Source organism: Chiloscyllium punctatum, chromosome 1, assembly GCF_047496795.1.
Source record: "Chiloscyllium punctatum isolate Juve2018m chromosome 1, sChiPun1.3, whole genome shotgun sequence".
NCBI lineage: Eukaryota > Metazoa > Chordata > Chondrichthyes > Orectolobiformes > Hemiscylliidae > Chiloscyllium > Chiloscyllium punctatum.
In genome coordinates this window covers 25,666,286-25,685,235 of record NC_092739.1, presented here as the reverse complement: position 1 = coordinate 25,685,235, position 18,950 = coordinate 25,666,286, and positions in this window count along the sequence as shown.

Sequence of the window (18,950 nt, the reverse complement as noted above, 5' to 3'; positions counted from 1 at the left end):
TGGCAGTGATCATGGAGTCAGTCGTCCTGACAGGGATCATGGAGGCAGTGGTCCTGACAGTGATCATGGAGTCAGTGGTCCTGACAAGGTTCATGGAGTCAGTGATCCTGGCAGTGATCATGCAGTCAGTGCTCCTGGAGATGACCATACAGTCAGTGGTCCTGACTGTGATTATGGAGTCAGTGGTCCTGGCAGTTATCATGGAGTCAGTGGTCCTGGCAGTGATCATGGAGTCAGTGGTCCTGGCAGTGATCATGGAGTCAGTCGTCCTGACAGGGATCATGGAGTCAGTGGTCCTGGCGATGATCATGGAGTCAGTGGTCCTGGCTGGGATCATGGAGTCAGTGGTCCTGGCAGTGATCATGGAGTCAATGATCCTGGCAGTGATCATGCAGTCAGTGCTCCTGACTGTGATTATGGAGTCAGTGGTCCTGATAGGGATCACGGAGTCAGTGGTCATGGTGGTGATCATGGAATCAGTGTTCCTGGCAGGGATCATGGAGTCAGTGGTCTTGATGGTGATCGTGGTGTCAGTGGTCCTGAAGGTGATCGTGGAGTCAATGGTCCTGGAGGTGATCATGGAGTCAATGGTCCTGGCAGTTATCATGGAGTCTGTCGTCCTGACATGGATCATGGAGTCAGTGGTCCTGGCGGTGATCGTGGTTTCAGTGGTCCTGGCAGTGATCACGGAGTCAGTGGTCCTGGCGGTTATCATGGGGTCAGTGGTCCTGGCAGTGATCATGGAGACAGTGGTCCTGACAGTGATCGCGAAGTCAGTGGTCGTGGCGGTGTTCATTGAGTCAGTGGTCCTGGCAGTGACCATGGAGTCAGTGGTCCTGACTGTGATCAAGGAGTCAGTGGTGCTGGCGGTGATCATGGAGATATTGGTCTGATAGTGATCATGGAGTCAGTGGTCCTAGCATTGATCACTGGAGACAGTGGTCCTGGCGGTAAACGTGGAGTCAGTGGTCCTGACTATGATCATGGCGTCAGTGGTCCTGACAGGGATCATGGAGTCGGTGGTCTTGATGGTGATCGTGGTGTCAGGTCCTGACAGGGATCATGGAGTCAGTGGTCTTGATGGTGATCGTGGTGTCAGTGGTCCTGAAGGTGATCGTGGAGTCAATGGTCCTGGAGGTGATCATGGAGTCAATGGTCCTGGCAGTTATCATGGAGTCAGTCGTCCTGACATGGATCATGGAGTCAGTGGTCCTGGCGGTGATCATGGAGTCAGTCGTCCTGACATGGATCATGGAGTCAGTCGTCCTGACATGGATCATGGAGTCAGTGGTCCTGGCGGTGATCATGGTGTCAGTGGTCCTGGCAGTGATCACGGAGTCAGTGGTCCTGGCGGTGATTGTGGTGTCAGTGGTCCTGGCAGTGATCATGGAATCGGTGGTCCTGGCGGTGATCATGGAGTCAGTGGTCCTGGGAGTGATCGTGGTGTCAATGGTCCTGGCGGTGATCATGGAGTCAGTAGTTTTGTCTGTTATCATGGGGACAGTGTGTTTGGAGTTACTGATCCTGGCGGTGAACATGGAGGCAGTGGTCCTGATGTTGATCAAGGAGTCAGTGGTCCTTGCGGTGATCCTGGAGATAGTGGTCGTGATCGTGATTATGGAGTCAGTGGTCCTGGCGGTGATCATGGAGTCAGTGGTCCTGGCTGGGATCATGGAGTCAGTGGTCCTGACAGTGATCATGGAGTCAGTGGTCCTGGCAGTGATCATGGAGTCAGTGGTCCTGGCAGTGATCATGGAGTCAGTGGACCTCACAGGGATCATGGTTTCAGTGGTCATGGCCTTGATCATGGAATCAGTGTTCCTGCAGGCATCGTGGAGTCACTGGAACTAGCAGTGATCATGGAGTCAGAGGTCCTGACTGATCATGGAGTCAGTGGTCCTGGCGGTGGTCATGGAGTCAGTGGTCCTGACAAGGTTCATGGAGTCAGTGATCCTGGCAGTGATCATGCAGTCAGTGCTCCTGGAGATGACCATACAGTCAGTGGTCCTGACTGTGATTATGGAGTCAGTGGTCCTGGCAGTTATCATGGAGTCAGTGGTCCTGGCAGTGATCATGGAGTCAGTCGTCCTGACAGGGATCATGGAGTCAGTGGTCCTGACAGTGATCATGGAGTCAGTGGTCCTGGCGATGATCATGGAGTCAGTGGTCCTGGCTGGGATCATGGAGTCAGTGGTCCTGGCAGTGATCATGGAGTCAATGATCCTGGCAGTGATCATGCAGTCAGTGCTCCTGACTGTGATTATGGAGTCAGTGGTCCTGATAGGGATCACGGAGTCAGTGGTCATGGTGGTGATCATGGAATCAGTGTTCCTGGCAGGGATCATGGAGTCAGTGGTCTTGATGGTGATCGTGGTGTCAGTGGTCCTGAAGGTGATCGTGGAGTCAATGGTCCTGGAGGTGATCATGGAGTCAGTGGTCCTCACTGTGATCATGGAGACAGTGGTCCTGACAGTGATCGCGAAGTCAGTGGTCGTGGCGGTGTTCATTGAGTCAGTGGTCCTGGCAGTGACCATGGAGTCAGTGGTCCTGACTGTGATCAAGGAGTCAGTGGTGCTGGCGGTGATCATGGAGATAGTGGTCTGATAGTGATCATGGAGTCAGTGGTCCTAGCATTGATCACTGGAGACAGTGGTCCTGGCGGTAAACGTGGAGTCAGTGGTCCTGACTATGATCATGGCGTCAGTGGTCCTGACAGGGATCATGGAGTCGGTGGTCTTGATGGTGATCGTGGTGTCAGGTCCTGACAGGGATCATGGAGTCAGTGGTCTTGATGGTGATCGTGATGTCAGTGGTCCTGAAGGTGATCGTGGAGTCAATGGTCCTGGAGGTGATCATGGAGTCAATGGTCCTGGCAGTTATCATGGAGTCAGTCGTCCTGACATGGATCATGGAGTCAGTGGTCCTGGCGGTGATCGTGGTGTCAGTGGATCTGGCAGTGATCACGGAGTCAGTGGTCCTGACTGTGATTATGGAGTCAGTGGTCCTGGCAGTTATCATGGAGTCAGTCGTCCTGACAGGGATCATGGAGTCAGTGGTCCTGGCGGTGATCATGGAGTCAGTCGTCCTGGCAGTGATCACGGAGTCAGTGGTCCTGGCGATGATCATGGAGTCAGTGGTCCTGGCTGGGATCATGGAGTCAGTGGTCCTGGCAGTGATCATGGAGTCAATGATCCTGGCAGTGATCATGCAGTCAGTGCTCCTGACTGTGATTATGGAGTCAGTGGTCCTGATAGGGATCACGGAGTCAGTGGTCATGGTGGTGATCATGGAATCAGTGTTCCTGGCAGGGATCATGGAGTCAGTGGTCTTTATGGTGATCGTGGTGTCAGTGGTCCTGAAGGTGATCGTGGAGTCAATGGTCCTGGAAGTGATCATGGAGTCAATGGTCCTGGCAGTTATCATGGAGTCAGTCGTCCTGACATGGATCCTGGAGTCAGTGGTCCTGGCGGTGATCGTGGTGTCAGTGGTCCTGGCAGTGATCACGGAGTCAGTGGTCCTGGCGGTTATCATGGAGTCAGTGGTCCTGGCAGTGATCATGGAGACAGTGGTCCTGACAGTGATCGCGAAGTCAGTGGTCGTGGCGGTGTTCATTGAGTCAGTGGTCCTGGCAGTGACCATGGAGTCAGTGGTCCTGACTGTGATCAAGGAGTCAGTGGTGCTGGCGGTGATCATGGAGATAGTGGTCTGATAGTGATCATGGAGTCAGTGGTCCTAGCATTGATCACTGGAGACAGTGGTCCTGGCGGTAAACGTGGAGTCAGTGGTCCTGACTATGATCATGGCGTCAGTGGTCCTGACAGGGATCATGGAGTCGGTGGTCTTGATGGTGATCGTGGTGTCAGGTCCTGACAGGGATCATGGAGTCAGTGGTTTTGATGGTGATCGTGGTGTCAGTGGTCCTGAAGGTGATCGTGGAGTCAATGGTCCTGGAGGTGATCATGGAGTCAATGGTCCTGGCAGTTATCATGGAGTCAGTCTTCCTGACATGGATCATGGAGTCAGTGGTCCTGGCGGTGATCGTGGTGTCAGTGGTCCTGGCAGTGATCACGGAGTCAGTGGTCCTGGCGGTGATTGTGGTGTCAGTGGTCCTGGCAGTGATCATGGAGTCAGTGGTCCTGGCGGTGATCATGGAGTCAGTGGTCCTGGGAGTGATCGTGGTGTCAATGGTCCTGGCGGTGATCATGGAGTCAGTAGTTTTGTCTGTTATCATGGGGACAGTGTGTTTGGAGTTACTGATCCTGGCGGTGAACATGGAGGCAGTGGTCCTGATGTTGATCAAGGAGTCAGTGGTCCTTGCGGTGATCCTGGAGATAGTGGTCGTGATCGTGATTATGGAGTCAGTGGTCCTGGCGGTGATCATGGAGTCAGTGGTCCTGGCTGGGATCATGGAGTCAGTGGTCCTCACAGGGATCATGGTTTCAGTGGTCATGGCCTTGATCATGGAATCAGTGTTCCTGCAGGCATCGTGGAGTCACTGGTCCTAGCAGTGATCATGGAGTCAGAGGTCCTGACTGATCATGGAGTCAGTGGTCCTGGCGGTGGTCATGGAGTCAGTGGTCCTGGCAGTGATCATGGAGTCAGTGGTCCTCACAGGGATCATGGTTTCAGTGGTCATGGCCTTGATCATGGAATCAGTGTTCCTGCAGGCATCGTGGAGTCACTGGTCCTAGCAGTGATCATGGAGTCAGAGGTCCTGACTGATCATGGAGTCAGTGGTCCTGGCGGTGGTCATGGAGTCAGTGGTCCTGACAAGGTTCATGGAGTCAGTGATCCTGGCAGTGATCATGGAGTCAGTGCTCCTGGAGATGACCATACAGTCAGTGGTCCTGACTGTGATTATAGAGTCAGTGGTCCTGGCAGTTATCATGGAGTCAGTGGTCCTGGCAGTGATCATGGAGTCAGTGGTCCTGGCGATGATCATGGAGTCAGTGGTCCTGACAGTGATCATGGAGTCAGTGGTCCTGACTGTGATTATGGAGTCAGTCGCCCTGACAGGGATCGTGGAGTCAGTGGTCCTGACTGTGATTATGGAGTCAGTGGTCCTGGCGATGATCATGGAGATAGTGGTCATGATAGTGATCATGTAGTCAGTGGTCCTGACAGTGATCATGGAGTCAGTGGTCCTGACAGGGATCATGGAGTCAGTGGTCCTGACAGGGATCATGGAGTCAGTGATGCTGGCAGTGATCATGGAGTGTGTGATCCTGGCGGTGATCATGCAGTCTTGGTCCTGGCTGTGATCATGGAGTCAGTGGTCCTGACAGTGATCATGGAGTCAGTCGTCCTGGCAGTGATCATGGAGTCAGTCGTCCTGACAGGGATCATGGAGTCAGTGGTCCTGACTGTGATTATGGAGTCAGTGGTCCTGGCAGTTATCATGGAGTCAGTGGTCCTGGCGATGTTCATGGAGTCAGTCGTCCTGACAGTGATCATGGAGTCAATGATCCTGGCTGGGATCATGCAGTCAGTGCTCCTGACTGTGATTATGGAGTCAGTGGTCCTGATAGGGATCACGGAGTCAGTGGTCCTGGCAGTGATCATGGAGACAGTGGTCCTGACAGTGATAGCGAAGTCAGTGGTCGTGGCGGTGTTCATTGAGTCAGTGGTCCTGGCAGTGATCATGGAGTCAGTGGTCCTGGCAGTGATCATGGAGTCAGTGGTCCTGGCGGTGATCATGGAGTCAGTGGTCCTGGGAGTGATTGTGGAGTCAGTGGTCCTGGCGGTGATCATGGAGTCAGTAGTTCTGTCTGTTATCATGGGGACAGTGCGTTTGGAGTTACTGATCCTGGCGGTGAACATTGAGGCAGTGGTCCTGATCGTGATCAAGGAGTCAGTGGTCCTGGCAGTGATCATGGAGATAGTGGTCTTGATCGTGATTATGGAGTCAGTGGTCCTGGCGGTGATCATGGCGTCAGTGGTCCTGACAGGGCTCATGGAGTCAGTGGTCCTGACAGGGATCATGGAGTCAGTGGTCTTGATGGTGATCGTGGTGTCAGCGGTCCTGAAGGTGATCGTGGAGTCCATGGCCCTGGAGGTGATCATGGAGTCAGTGGTCCTAACATGGATCATGGAGTCAGTGGTCCTGGCGGTGATCGTGGTGTCAGTGGTCCTGTCAGTGATCACGGAGTCAGTGATCCTGGTGGTGTTCACAGATTCAGTGGTCCTGTCAGTGATCATGGAGTTAGTGGTCCTGGCGGTGATCATGGAGTCAGTAGTTTTGTCTGTTATCATGGGGACAGTGCGTTTGGAGTTACTGATCCTGGCGGTGAACACGGAGGCAGTGGTCCTGATGTTGATCAAGAATTCAGTGGTCCTGGCGGTGATCATGGAGATAGTGGTCCTGTTTGTGATTATGGAGTCAGTGGTCCTGGCTGTGATCATTAGAGACAGTGGTCCTGGCGATGATCATGGTGTCAGTGGTCCTGGCTGGGATCATGGAGTCAGTGGTCCTGGCGGTAATCATGGAGTCAGTGGTCCTGGCAGTGATCATGGAGTCAGTGGTCCTCACAGGGATCATGGTGTCAGTGGTCATGGCCTTGATCATGGAATCAGTGTTCCTGCAGGCATCGTGGAGTCACTGGTCCTAGCAGTGATCATGGAGTCAGAGGTCCTGACTGATCATGGAGACAGTGGTCCTGGCGGTAAACACGGAGTCAGTGGTCCTGACTGTGATCATGGTGTCAGTGGTCCTGGCCGTGATCATGGAGTCAGTAGTTCTGTCTGTTATCATGGGGACAGTGTGTTTGGAGTTACTGATCCTGGCAGTGAACATGGAGGCAGTGGTCCTGGGAGTGATCATGGAGTCAATGGTCCTGACTGTGATCATACAGTCAGTGGTCCTGACTGTAATTATGGAGTCAGTGGTCCTGATAGGGATCACGTAGTCGGTGGTCCTGGAGGTGATCATGTAATCAGTGGTCCTGACGGTGTTCATGGAGTCAGTGGTCCTGATAAGGATCACGAAGTCAGTGGTCCTGGAGGTGATCATGTAATCAGTGGTCCTGACTGTGATTTTGGAGTCAATGGTCCTGGCAGTGATCATGGAGTCAGTGGTCCTGGCAGTGATCATGGAGTCAGTAGTCCTGACAAGGATCATCGAGTCAGTGGTCCTGGCAGTGATCATGGAGTCAGTGGTCCTCACAGGGATCATGGAATCAGTGTTCCTGCAGGCATCGTGGAGTCACTTGTCCTGGCAGTGATTATGGAGACAGTGGTCCTGGCGGTGATCATGGAGTCAGTGGTCCTGACAGGGATCATGGAGTCAGTGGTCCTGGCAGTGATCATGGAGTCAATGATCCTGGCAGTGATCATCCAGTCAGTGGTCCTGGCGATGATCATGGAGTCAGTGGTCCTGAAGGTGATCGTGGATTCAATGGTCCTGCCGGTGATCATGGAGTCAGTAGTTGTGTCTGTTATCATGGGGACAGTGCGTTTGGAGTTACTGATCCTGGCAGTAAACATGGAGGCAGTGGTCCTGATGGTGATCACGGAGTCAGTGGTCCTGGGAGTGATCGTGGTGTCAATAGTCGTGGCGGTGATCATGGAGTCAGTGTTCCTGGCGGTGCGCATGCCGTGAGTGATCCTGGCAGCTATCATGGAGACAGTGGGCTTGGCAGTGATCTTGGATTTGTGGTCCTGGCTGGGATCATAGAGTCAGTGGTCCTGACAGTGATCATGAATTCAGTGGTCCTGGTGGTGACCATGGAGGCTGTGGTCCTGATGGTGATCAACAAGTCAGCGGTCCTGGCGGTGACCATGGAGATAGTGGTCCTGATAGTGATTATGGAGTCAGTGGTCTTGGCAGTGATCATTAGAGACGGTGGTCCTGGCGGGGATCATGGAGTCAGAAGTCCTGGCGGTGATCATGGAGTCATTGGTCCTGAGAGGGATCATGGAGTCAGTGGTCCTGGCTGGGATCCTGGAGTCAGTGATCCTGGCGGTGATCATGCAGTCAGTGGTCCTGGCAGTGATCATAGAGTCAGTGGTCCTGACAGGGACCATGGAGTCAGTGATCCTGGCAGTGATCATGGAGTCAGTGGTCCTGGCTGGGATCCTGGAGTCAGTGATCCTGGCGGTGATCATGCAGTCAGTGGTCCTGGCAGTGATCATAGAGTCAGTGGTCCTGACAGGGACCATGGAGTCAGTGATCCTGGCAGTGATCATGGAGTCAGTGGTCCTCACAGGGATCGTGGTGTCAGTCGTCATGGTGGTGATCTTGGAATCAGTGTTCCTGCAGGCATCGTGGAGTCATTGGTCCTGGCAGTGATCATGGGGACAGTGGTCCTGGCGGTGATCATGGAGTCAGTGGTCCTGGCAGTGATCATGGGGACAGTGGTCCTGGCGGTGATCATGGAGTCAGTGGTCCTGGCACTGATCACGGAGTCAGTGGTCCTGGCAGTGATCATGGAGTCAGTGGTCCTCACGGGGATCATGGAGACAGTGGTCCTGGTGGTGATCGTGGAGGTAGTGATACTGACTGTGATCATGGAGTTAGTTGTCCTGGCGGTGATCATGGAGATAGTGGTCCTGACTGTGATCATGGAGACAGTGGTTCTGGCGATGATCATGGAGTCAGTGGTCCTGACAGTGATCATGCAGTCAGTGGTCCTGGAGGTGATCATGGAGTTAGTGATCCTGGCGGTAGTGGTCCTGATAGTGATTATGGAGTCAGTGGTCTTGGCAGTGATCATTAGAGACAGTGGTCCTGGCGGGGATCATGGAGTCAGTGGTCCCGACTGTGATTATGCAGTCAGTGTTCCTGATAGGGATCACGGAGTCAGTGGTCCTGGAGGTGATCATGGAGTCAGTCGTCCTGACAGGGATCATGGTGTCAGTGGTCATGGTGGTGATCATGGAATCAGTGTTCCTGGCAGGGATCACGGAGTCACTGGTCCTGGCGGTGATCGTGGAGACAGTGGTCCTGGCAGTGATCATGGAGTAAGTGGTCCTCACAGGGATCATGGAGACAGTCGTCCTGACAGTGATCATGGAGACAGTTGTCCTGACAGTGATCATGGAGTCAGTGGTCCTCACAGGGATCATGGAGTCAGTGGTCCTGGCAGTGATCATAGAGTCAGTGGTCCTCACAGGGATCATGGAGACAATGGTCCTGGTGGTGATCGTGGAGTCATTGGTCCTCACAGGGATCATGGAGTCAGTGGTCCTGGCAGTGATCATGGAGACAGTGGTCCTAGCAGTGATTGTGGAGTCAGTGATCCTGACTGTGATCATGGAGTCAGTTGTCCTGGCAGTGATCATGCAGTCAATGGTCCTGACTGTGATTATGGAGTCAGTGGTCCTGATAGGGATCACGGAGTCAGTGCTCCTGGAGGGGATCATACAGTCAGTGTCCTGACTGTGATTATGGAGTCAGTTATCCTGGCGGTGATCATGGAGTTAGTGGTCCTGAGAGGGATCATGGAGTCAGTGGTCCTGGCAGTGATCATGGAGTCAGTCGTCCTGGCAGTGATCACGGAGTCAGTGGTCCTGGCGATGATCATGGAGTCAGTGGTCCTGGCTGGGATCATGGAGTCAGTGGTCCTGGCAGTGATCATGGAGTCAATGATCCTGGCAGTGATCATGCAGTCAGTGCTCCTGACTGTGATTATGGAGTCAGTGGTCCTGATAGGGATCACGGAGTCAGTGGTCATGGTGGTGATCATGGAATCAGTGTTCCTGGCAGGGATCATGGAGTCAGTGGTCTTTATGGTGATCGTGGTGTCAGTGGTCCTGAAGGTGATCGTGGAGTCAATGGTCCTGGAAGTGATCATGGAGTCAATGGTCCTGGCAGTTATCATGGAGTCAGTCGTCCTGACATGGATCCTGGAGTCAGTGGTCCTGGCGGTGATCGTGGTGTCAGTGGTCCTGGCAGTGATCACGGAGTCAGTGGTCCTGGCGGTTATCATGGAGTCAGTGGTCCTGGCAGTGATCATGGAGACAGTGGTCCTGACAGTGATCGCGAAGTCAGTGGTCGTGGCGGTGTTCATTGAGTCAGTGGTCCTGGCAGTGACCATGGAGTCAGTGGTCCTGACTGTGATCAAGGAGTCAGTGGTGCTGGCGGTGATCATGGAGATAGTGGTCTGATAGTGATCATGGAGTCAGTGGTCCTAGCATTGATCACTGGAGACAGTGGTCCTGGCGGTAAACGTGGAGTCAGTGGTCCTGACTATGATCATGGCGTCAGTGGTCCTGACAGGGATCATGGAGTCGGTGGTCTTGATGGTGATCGTGGTGTCAGGTCCTGACAGGGATCATGGAGTCAGTGGTTTTGATGGTGATCGTGGTGTCAGTGGTCCTGAAGGTGATCGTGGAGTCAATGGTCCTGGAGGTGATCATGGAGTCAATGGTCCTGGCAGTTATCATGGAGTCAGTCTTCCTGACATGGATCATGGAGTCAGTGGTCCTGGCGGTGATCGTGGTGTCAGTGGTCCTGGCAGTGATCACGGAGTCAGTGGTCCTGGCGGTGATTGTGGTGTCAGTGGTCCTGGCAGTGATCATGGAGTCAGTGGTCCTGGCGGTGATCATGGAGTCAGTGGTCCTGGGAGTGATCGTGGTGTCAATGGTCCTGGCGGTGATCATGGAGTCAGTAGTTTTGTCTGTTATCATGGGGACAGTGTGTTTGGAGTTACTGATCCTGGCGGTGAACATGGAGGCAGTGGTCCTGATGTTGATCAAGGAGTCAGTGGTCCTTGCGGTGATCCTGGAGATAGTGGTCGTGATCGTGATTATGGAGTCAGTGGTCCTGGCGGTGATCATGGAGTCAGTGGTCCTGGCTGGGATCATGGAGTCAGTGGTCCTCACAGGGATCATGGTTTCAGTGGTCATGGCCTTGATCATGGAATCAGTGTTCCTGCAGGCATCGTGGAGTCACTGGTCCTAGCAGTGATCATGGAGTCAGAGGTCCTGACTGATCATGGAGTCAGTGGTCCTGGCGGTGGTCATGGAGTCAGTGGTCCTGGCAGTGATCATGGAGTCAGTGGTCCTCACAGGGATCATGGTTTCAGTGGTCATGGCCTTGATCATGGAATCAGTGTTCCTGCAGGCATCGTGGAGTCACTGGTCCTAGCAGTGATCATGGAGTCAGAGGTCCTGACTGATCATGGAGTCAGTGGTCCTGGCGGTGGTCATGGAGTCAGTGGTCCTGACAAGGTTCATGGAGTCAGTGATCCTGGCAGTGATCATGGAGTCAGTGCTCCTGGAGATGACCATACAGTCAGTGGTCCTGACTGTGATTATAGAGTCAGTGGTCCTGGCAGTTATCATGGAGTCAGTGGTCCTGGCAGTGATCATGGAGTCAGTGGTCCTGGCGATGATCATGGAGTCAGTGGTCCTGACAGTGATCATGGAGTCAGTGGTCCTGACTGTGATTATGGAGTCAGTCGCCCTGACAGGGATCGTGGAGTCAGTGGTCCTGACTGTGATTATGGAGTCAGTGGTCCTGGCGATGATCATGGAGATAGTGGTCATGATAGTGATCATGTAGTCAGTGGTCCTGACAGTGATCATGGAGTCAGTGGTCCTGACAGGGATCATGGAGTCAGTGGTCCTGACAGGGATCATGGAGTCAGTGATGCTGGCAGTGATCATGGAGTGTGTGATCCTGGCGGTGATCATGCAGTCTTGGTCCTGGCTGTGATCATGGAGTCAGTGGTCCTGACAGTGATCATGGAGTCAGTCGTCCTGGCAGTGATCATGGAGTCAGTCGTCCTGACAGGGATCATGGAGTCAGTGGTCCTGACTGTGATTATGGAGTCAGTGGTCCTGGCAGTTATCATGGAGTCAGTGGTCCTGGCGATGTTCATGGAGTCAGTCGTCCTGACAGTGATCATGGAGTCAATGATCCTGGCTGGGATCATGCAGTCAGTGCTCCTGACTGTGATTATGGAGTCAGTGGTCCTGATAGGGATCACGGAGTCAGTGGTCCTGACAGTGATAGCGAAGTCAGTGGTCGTGGCGGTGTTCATTGAGTCAGTGGTCCTGGCAGTGATCATGGAGTCAGTGGTCCTGGCGGTGATCATGGAGTCAGTGGTCCTGGGAGTGATTGTGGAGTCAGTGGTCCTGGCGGTGATCATGGAGTCAGTAGTTCTGTCTGTTATCATGGGGACAGTGCGTTTGGAGTTACTGATCCTGGCGGTGAACATTGAGGCAGTGGTCCTGATCGTGATCAAGGAGTCAGTGGTCCTGGCAGTGATCATGGAGATAGTGGTCTTGATCGTGATTATGGAGTCAGTGGTCCTGGCGGTGATCATGGCGTCAGTGGTCCTGACAGGGCTCATGGAGTCAGTGGTCCTGACAGGGATCATGGAGTCAGTGGTCTTGATGGTGATCGTGGTGTCAGCGGTCCTGAAGGTGATCGTGGAGTCCATGGCCCTGGAGGTGATCATGGAGTCAGTGGTCCTAACATGGATCATGGAGTCAGTGGTCCTGGCGGTGATCGTGGTGTCAGTGGTCCTGTCAGTGATCACGGAGTCAGTGATCCTGGTGGTGTTCACAGATTCAGTGGTCCTGTCAGTGATCATGGAGTTAGTGGTCCTGGCGGTGATCATGGAGTCAGTAGTTTTGTCTGTTATCATGGGGACAGTGCGTTTGGAGTTACTGATCCTGGCGGTGAACACGGAGGCAGTGGTCCTGATGTTGATCAAGAATTCAGTGGTCCTGGCGGTGATCATGGAGATAGTGGTCCTGTTTGTGATTATGGAGTCAGTGGTCCTGGCTGTGATCATTAGAGACAGTGGTCCTGGCGATGATCATGGTGTCAGTGGTCCTGGCTGGGATCATGGAGTCAGTGGTCCTGGCGGTAATCATGGAGTCAGTGGTCCTGGCAGTGATCATGGAGTCAGTGGTCCTCACAGGGATCATGGTGTCAGTGGTCATGGCCTTGATCATGGAATCAGTGTTCCTGCAGGCATCGTGGAGTCACTGGTCCTAGCAGTGATCATGGAGTCAGAGGTCCTGACTGATCATGGAGACAGTGGTCCTGGCGGTAAACACGGAGTCAGTGGTCCTGACTGTGATCATGGTGTCAGTGGTCCTGGCCGTGATCATGGAGTCAGTAGTTCTGTCTGTTATCATGGGGACAGTGTGTTTGGAGTTACTGATCCTGGCAGTGAACATGGAGGCAGTGGTCCTGGGAGTGATCATGGAGTCAATGGTCCTGACTGTGATCATACAGTCAGTGGTCCTGACTGTAATTATGGAGTCAGTGGTCCTGATAGGGATCACGTAGTCGGTGGTCCTGGAGGTGATCATGTAATCAGTGGTCCTGACGGTGTTCATGGAGTCAGTGGTCCTGATAAGGATCACGAAGTCAGTGGTCCTGGAGGTGATCATGTAATCAGTGGTCCTGACTGTGATTTTGGAGTCAATGGTCCTGGCAGTGATCATGGAGTCAGTGGTCCTGGCAGTGATCATGGAGTCAGTAGTCCTGACAAGGATCATCGAGTCAGTGGTCCTGGCAGTGATCATGGAGTCAGTGGTCCTCACAGGGATCATGGAATCAGTGTTCCTGCAGGCATCGTGGAGTCACTTGTCCTGGCAGTGATTATGGAGACAGTGGTCCTGGCGGTGATCATGGAGTCAGTGGTCCTGACAGGGATCATGGAGTCAGTGGTCCTGGCAGTGATCATGGAGTCAATGATCCTGGCAGTGATCATCCAGTCAGTGGTCCTGGCGATGATCATGGAGTCAGTGGTCCTGAAGGTGATCGTGGATTCAATGGTCCTGCCGGTGATCATGGAGTCAGTAGTTGTGTCTGTTATCATGGGGACAGTGCGTTTGGAGTTACTGATCCTGGCAGTAAACATGGAGGCAGTGGTCCTGATGGTGATCACGGAGTCAGTGGTCCTGGGAGTGATCGTGGTGTCAATAGTCGTGGCGGTGATCATGGAGTCAGTGTTCCTGGCGGTGCGCATGCCGTGAGTGATCCTGGCAGCTATCATGGAGACAGTGGGCTTGGCAGTGATCTTGGATTTGTGGTCCTGGCTGGGATCATAGAGTCAGTGGTCCTGACAGTGATCATGAATTCAGTGGTCCTGGTGGTGACCATGGAGGCTGTGGTCCTGATGGTGATCAACAAGTCAGCGGTCCTGGCGGTGACCATGGAGATAGTGGTCCTGATAGTGATTATGGAGTCAGTGGTCTTGGCAGTGATCATTAGAGACGGTGGTCCTGGCGGGGATCATGGAGTCAGAAGTCCTGGCGGTGATCATGGAGTCATTGGTCCTGAGAGGGATCATGGAGTCAGTGGTCCTGGCTGGGATCCTGGAGTCAGTGATCCTGGCGGTGATCATGCAGTCAGTGGTCCTGGCAGTGATCATAGAGTCAGTGGTCCTGACAGGGACCATGGAGTCAGTGATCCTGGCAGTGATCATGGAGTCAGTGGTCCTGGCTGGGATCCTGGAGTCAGTGATCCTGGCGGTGATCATGCAGTCAGTGGTCCTGGCAGTGATCATAGAGTCAGTGGTCCTGACAGGGACCATGGAGTCAGTGATCCTGGCAGTGATCATGGAGTCAGTGGTCCTCACAGGGATCGTGGTGTCAGTCGTCATGGTGGTGATCTTGGAATCAGTGTTCCTGCAGGCATCGTGGAGTCATTGGTCCTGGCAGTGATCATGGGGACAGTGGTCCTGGCGGTGATCATGGAGTCAGTGGTCCTGGCAGTGATCATGGGGACAGTGGTCCTGGCGGTGATCATGGAGTCAGTGGTCCTGGCACTGATCACGGAGTCAGTGGTCCTGGCAGTGATCATGGAGTCAGTGGTCCTCACGGGGATCATGGAGACAGTGGTCCTGGTGGTGATCGTGGAGGTAGTGATACTGACTGTGATCATGGAGTTAGTTGTCCTGGCGGTGATCATGGAGATAGTGGTCCTGACTGTGATCATGGAGACAGTGGTTCTGGCGATGATCATGGAGTCAGTGGTCCTGACAGTGATCATGCAGTCAGTGGTCCTGGAGGTGATCATGGAGTTAGTGATCCTGGCGGTAGTGGTCCTGATAGTGATTATGGAGTCAGTGGTCTTGGCAGTGATCATTAGAGACAGTGGTCCTGGCGGGGATCATGGAGTCAGTGGTCCTGACAGTGATCATGCAGTCAGTGGTCCCGACTGTGATTATGCAGTCAGTGTTCCTGATAGGGATCACGGAGTCAGTGGTCCTGGAGGTGATCATGGAGTAGGTGGTCCTGACAGGGATCATGGTGTCAGTGGTCATGGTGGTGATCATGGAATCAGTGTTCCTGGCAGGGATCACGGAGTCACTGGTCCTGGCGGTGATCGTGGAGACAGTGGTCCTGGCAGTGATCATGGAGTAAGTGGTCCTCACAGGGATCATGGAGACAGTCGTCCTGACAGTGATCATGGAGACAGTCGTCCTGACAGTGATCATGGAGTCAGTGGTCCTCACAGGGATCATGGAGTCAGTGGTCCTGGCAGTGATCATAGAGTCAGTGGTCCTCACAGGGATCATGGAGACAATGGTCCTGGTGGTGATCGTGGAGTCAGTGGTCCTCACAGGGATCATGGAGTCAGTGGTCCTGGCAGTGATCATGGAGACAGTGGTCCTAGCAGTGATTGTGGAGTCAGTGATCCTGACTGTGATCATGGAGTCAGTTGTCCTGGCAGTGATCATGCAGTCAATGGTCCTGACTGTGATTATGGAGTCAGTGGTCCTGATAGGGATCACGGAGTCAGTGCTCCTGGAGGGGATCATACAGTCAGTGTCCTGACTGTGATTATGGAGTCAGTTATCCTGGCGGTGATCATGGAGTTAGTGGTCCTGAGAGGGATCATGGAGTCAGTGGTCATGGTTGTGATCATGGAATCAGTGTTCCTGGCAGAGATCACGGAGTCAGTGGTCCTGGCGGTGATCGTGGAGTCAGTGGTCCTGACCATGACAGTGGTCCTGATGGTGATCGTGGTGTCAGTGGTCCTGATGGTGGTCATGGATTCAGTTGTTTTGGCGGTGATCATGTAGACAGTGGTCCTGGCGGTGATCATGGAGTCAGTGGCCCTGGCAGTGATCACGGAGTCAGTGGTCTTTCAGTCATCATGGTGTCAGTGGTCCTGGCAGTGGTCATGGAGTCATTTGCCTGTCAGTGCTTGTGGAGTCAGTGGTCCTGCAATAATCATGGAGTCAGTCATCCTGGCGGTGATCATGGAGTCCGTGGTCCTGGCCATGATCATGGAGACAGTGGTCCTGTCAGTGATCATGGAGTCAGTGGTCCTGGCAGTGATCACAGAGTCAGTGGTCCTGGCAGTTATCATGGAGTCAGTGTCCTAGCAGGGATTGTGTAGGCTGTGTAATCAGCAGTGGCCTGGTTCTGTGGTGCGTTGAGGGCAAAACTGATCTCATCATTTGCCGCAGTACTGGTGGCTGTGGAAGCCACATGATAATGGCATCCGACCTGTTCCAGAGGCCATGAGAAAAGTCTGGTGTGGTTGTGGAATCCCAGGGTTTGACTAAGAACGTTAAGAGTTTGGTGTACTAACGTTCCTTGATGTCCAATAAACTGAAGAGAAAGTGTTTATTGAGTGTGTGGATCCCTCTCAGGATGAAGAACAGCAGAGGTCCTTTGCAGTTCTTGGAGAATGTGGCCCTGAGCTGGGTCAGGGCTGACTCCAGGGAGAGTAGGTGACGGCGCATGGCTACAACGTTAGAGTGGAGGATCATGGAAGGAAAACCATTTCTGGAAGCTTTTGATTTGCTGTAGGCAGTGTTGTTTTGGTCAAGTCCAAATTGTGATGGTCTGAATGTAGTCCAGAGTCCCCGGATCAGTGAGTTCCGGGGGCAAGCGCTGAGAGATGGCTGTAGTAGCAGGTCTGCTTCAGGATGTGGCTGAAAAGCTGTACGATAGAGGAGACAACCTGGGGAATGCAATGAGAGAGAGAAAGAGAGAGACCCACTGAGATCCTTGTGGAGGGAGGAGGCGATCTTCTTCAAGTTCGGCATCCTTGGGAGAGGCTTCACAGTAAGGTTACAGAGACTAGGAAAAAGTGAGGATTGCAGATGCTGGAGATCAAAGTCAAAATGTGTGACGCTAGAAAAGCACAGCAGGTCAGACAGCATCTGAGGAGCAGGCTTCCTGGGCTGCCAACCCATTACTGTTTCTTTACACCTTTTAACTCTTATTAGCCCCATGCTAAAAGCACTTTATCAAAGGCTACCCTGAATAAGTGTTAATACTGTAACCTACTCAGTATAGATTACTGAGTAACGATGGCTATCCCCACTATCATGTCTCCATAACTCACTCAAAACTATGGAAAAATTATAATAATTGCTTTTGGTATTTCAACATCACAGCCTAATCCAGTCTGTTGACCAATTTTGTTAAAGGTACAAGTCCCTTCTCTGTATAATGCTACCCTGAGGTGATCGTCTGCTTCACCTTCTCTAATGGCACTTATTTCATCTCCAGCCAGAGAGCATTCACATGGCTCCCTATTCACAGGTGAGTTTAATGCTACCTTGTGTATGTAGTCCCTTACATAAATCACTCTGCCAAACTGCTTAGCCAGAGACACAAGATGGCTATCTCTGAAACCCAGCATTACTTTGCTATTGCACTGGCTTTCAATGATATGGCCAGATTAGCTCGAGAAACTATAATCCTGGCTTCAGTTCTGGAAAAGGTGAGAAATGATACATTCTCCGCCTTTAGCAGAATAAATTATGAAATAGTCGCTATCTCATAGTGGCACTCCAGAACTGAATGGAGCTTGATTTTGTTTTAGCCAAGAGAGGGGGCATCACTACCCTGATTGCCCCTGAATGTTGTATCTCTATTCCTGATAATTTAGAAAGTATTACTAATCTGGCCAATCAAATTAGGAAGGAGGTCGAAAAGATCGACAACCTCCTCTCTCTTCCCTGTGGAGTTGGGCTACAGGATGGCTGGGATCCTTAGGAACCTCCATTGTACAGGGACTCATGATATTAATTATTGTTATTCCAGCTGTGTATGTTGTCTTGTACTTTATAAAGTGCAGTTGCCAACAGCTATTAAAGTTATAAACTATCCCCAACTACAAGCCATGTCCCCACAACATCCTCAAATATCTAAAGGACCCAAGTGGTACATTTAGGTTATGATAAAAATTGAGTGATTCTCTTCAAAGGTTATCAGTAGAATCAAAATGTGCAGCTGTGAGATATTGTATTATGATCTTCTTTACCAACTCACTTGGAAGTGCTCTATGTTTACTGTCCCGCATTTCCATTCATTCTTTCATAAAACAGCGTTTTTGTAGTACATTTTAATCTTGCAAAATAAAATCCCCTTCTCAGCTACCAACACATGACTGTTTCTTTACACCTTTTAATTCTTATCAGTGTTCAAAGCTGTTTCTGTATCAAAGGCTACCCCTGATTAAGTGTTAACATTGTAATCAGAACAATGCCAGCCACACCATCATATCTGTATGACTTATTTGAAATAATGGACAAATTATAATATTAACTGCAAAAGTAATTAACCATCTCTCACAGCCTGAATAGGTTGCAAGGTATCAGTTTCCTCCAACAATGCTTCCCACAACCTGCTGGTTTTTATCTTTTCAAAATTTCCTTATACACTATCTATTTCTATAACACTGTACTATTTCTAACTTTTGTTTGGGACGATCTCGTACTAATGTACAGATCTGTACTTTTAAAATACATGTTAAATAGAGCATCTGCCCCCTTTAAGAAACTTACTATCAAAACAGTGCTTCTGTGAAACTGCATGAATGTATGCGTAGGAACTGTCAAACACCGGCAATAGTAAATGAAATCTCATGACCCAGTTGTGGGAGATCAGTTTAATATCTTCTGCATTTTTATTTACTACACATATAATTACTCACTTACTTAGATCATATAGGTCTAATATTTCTACCAACATTACTGGCAGCAAGGTATTGATATCCTAACTGTCAGTCTGGGAAGAGC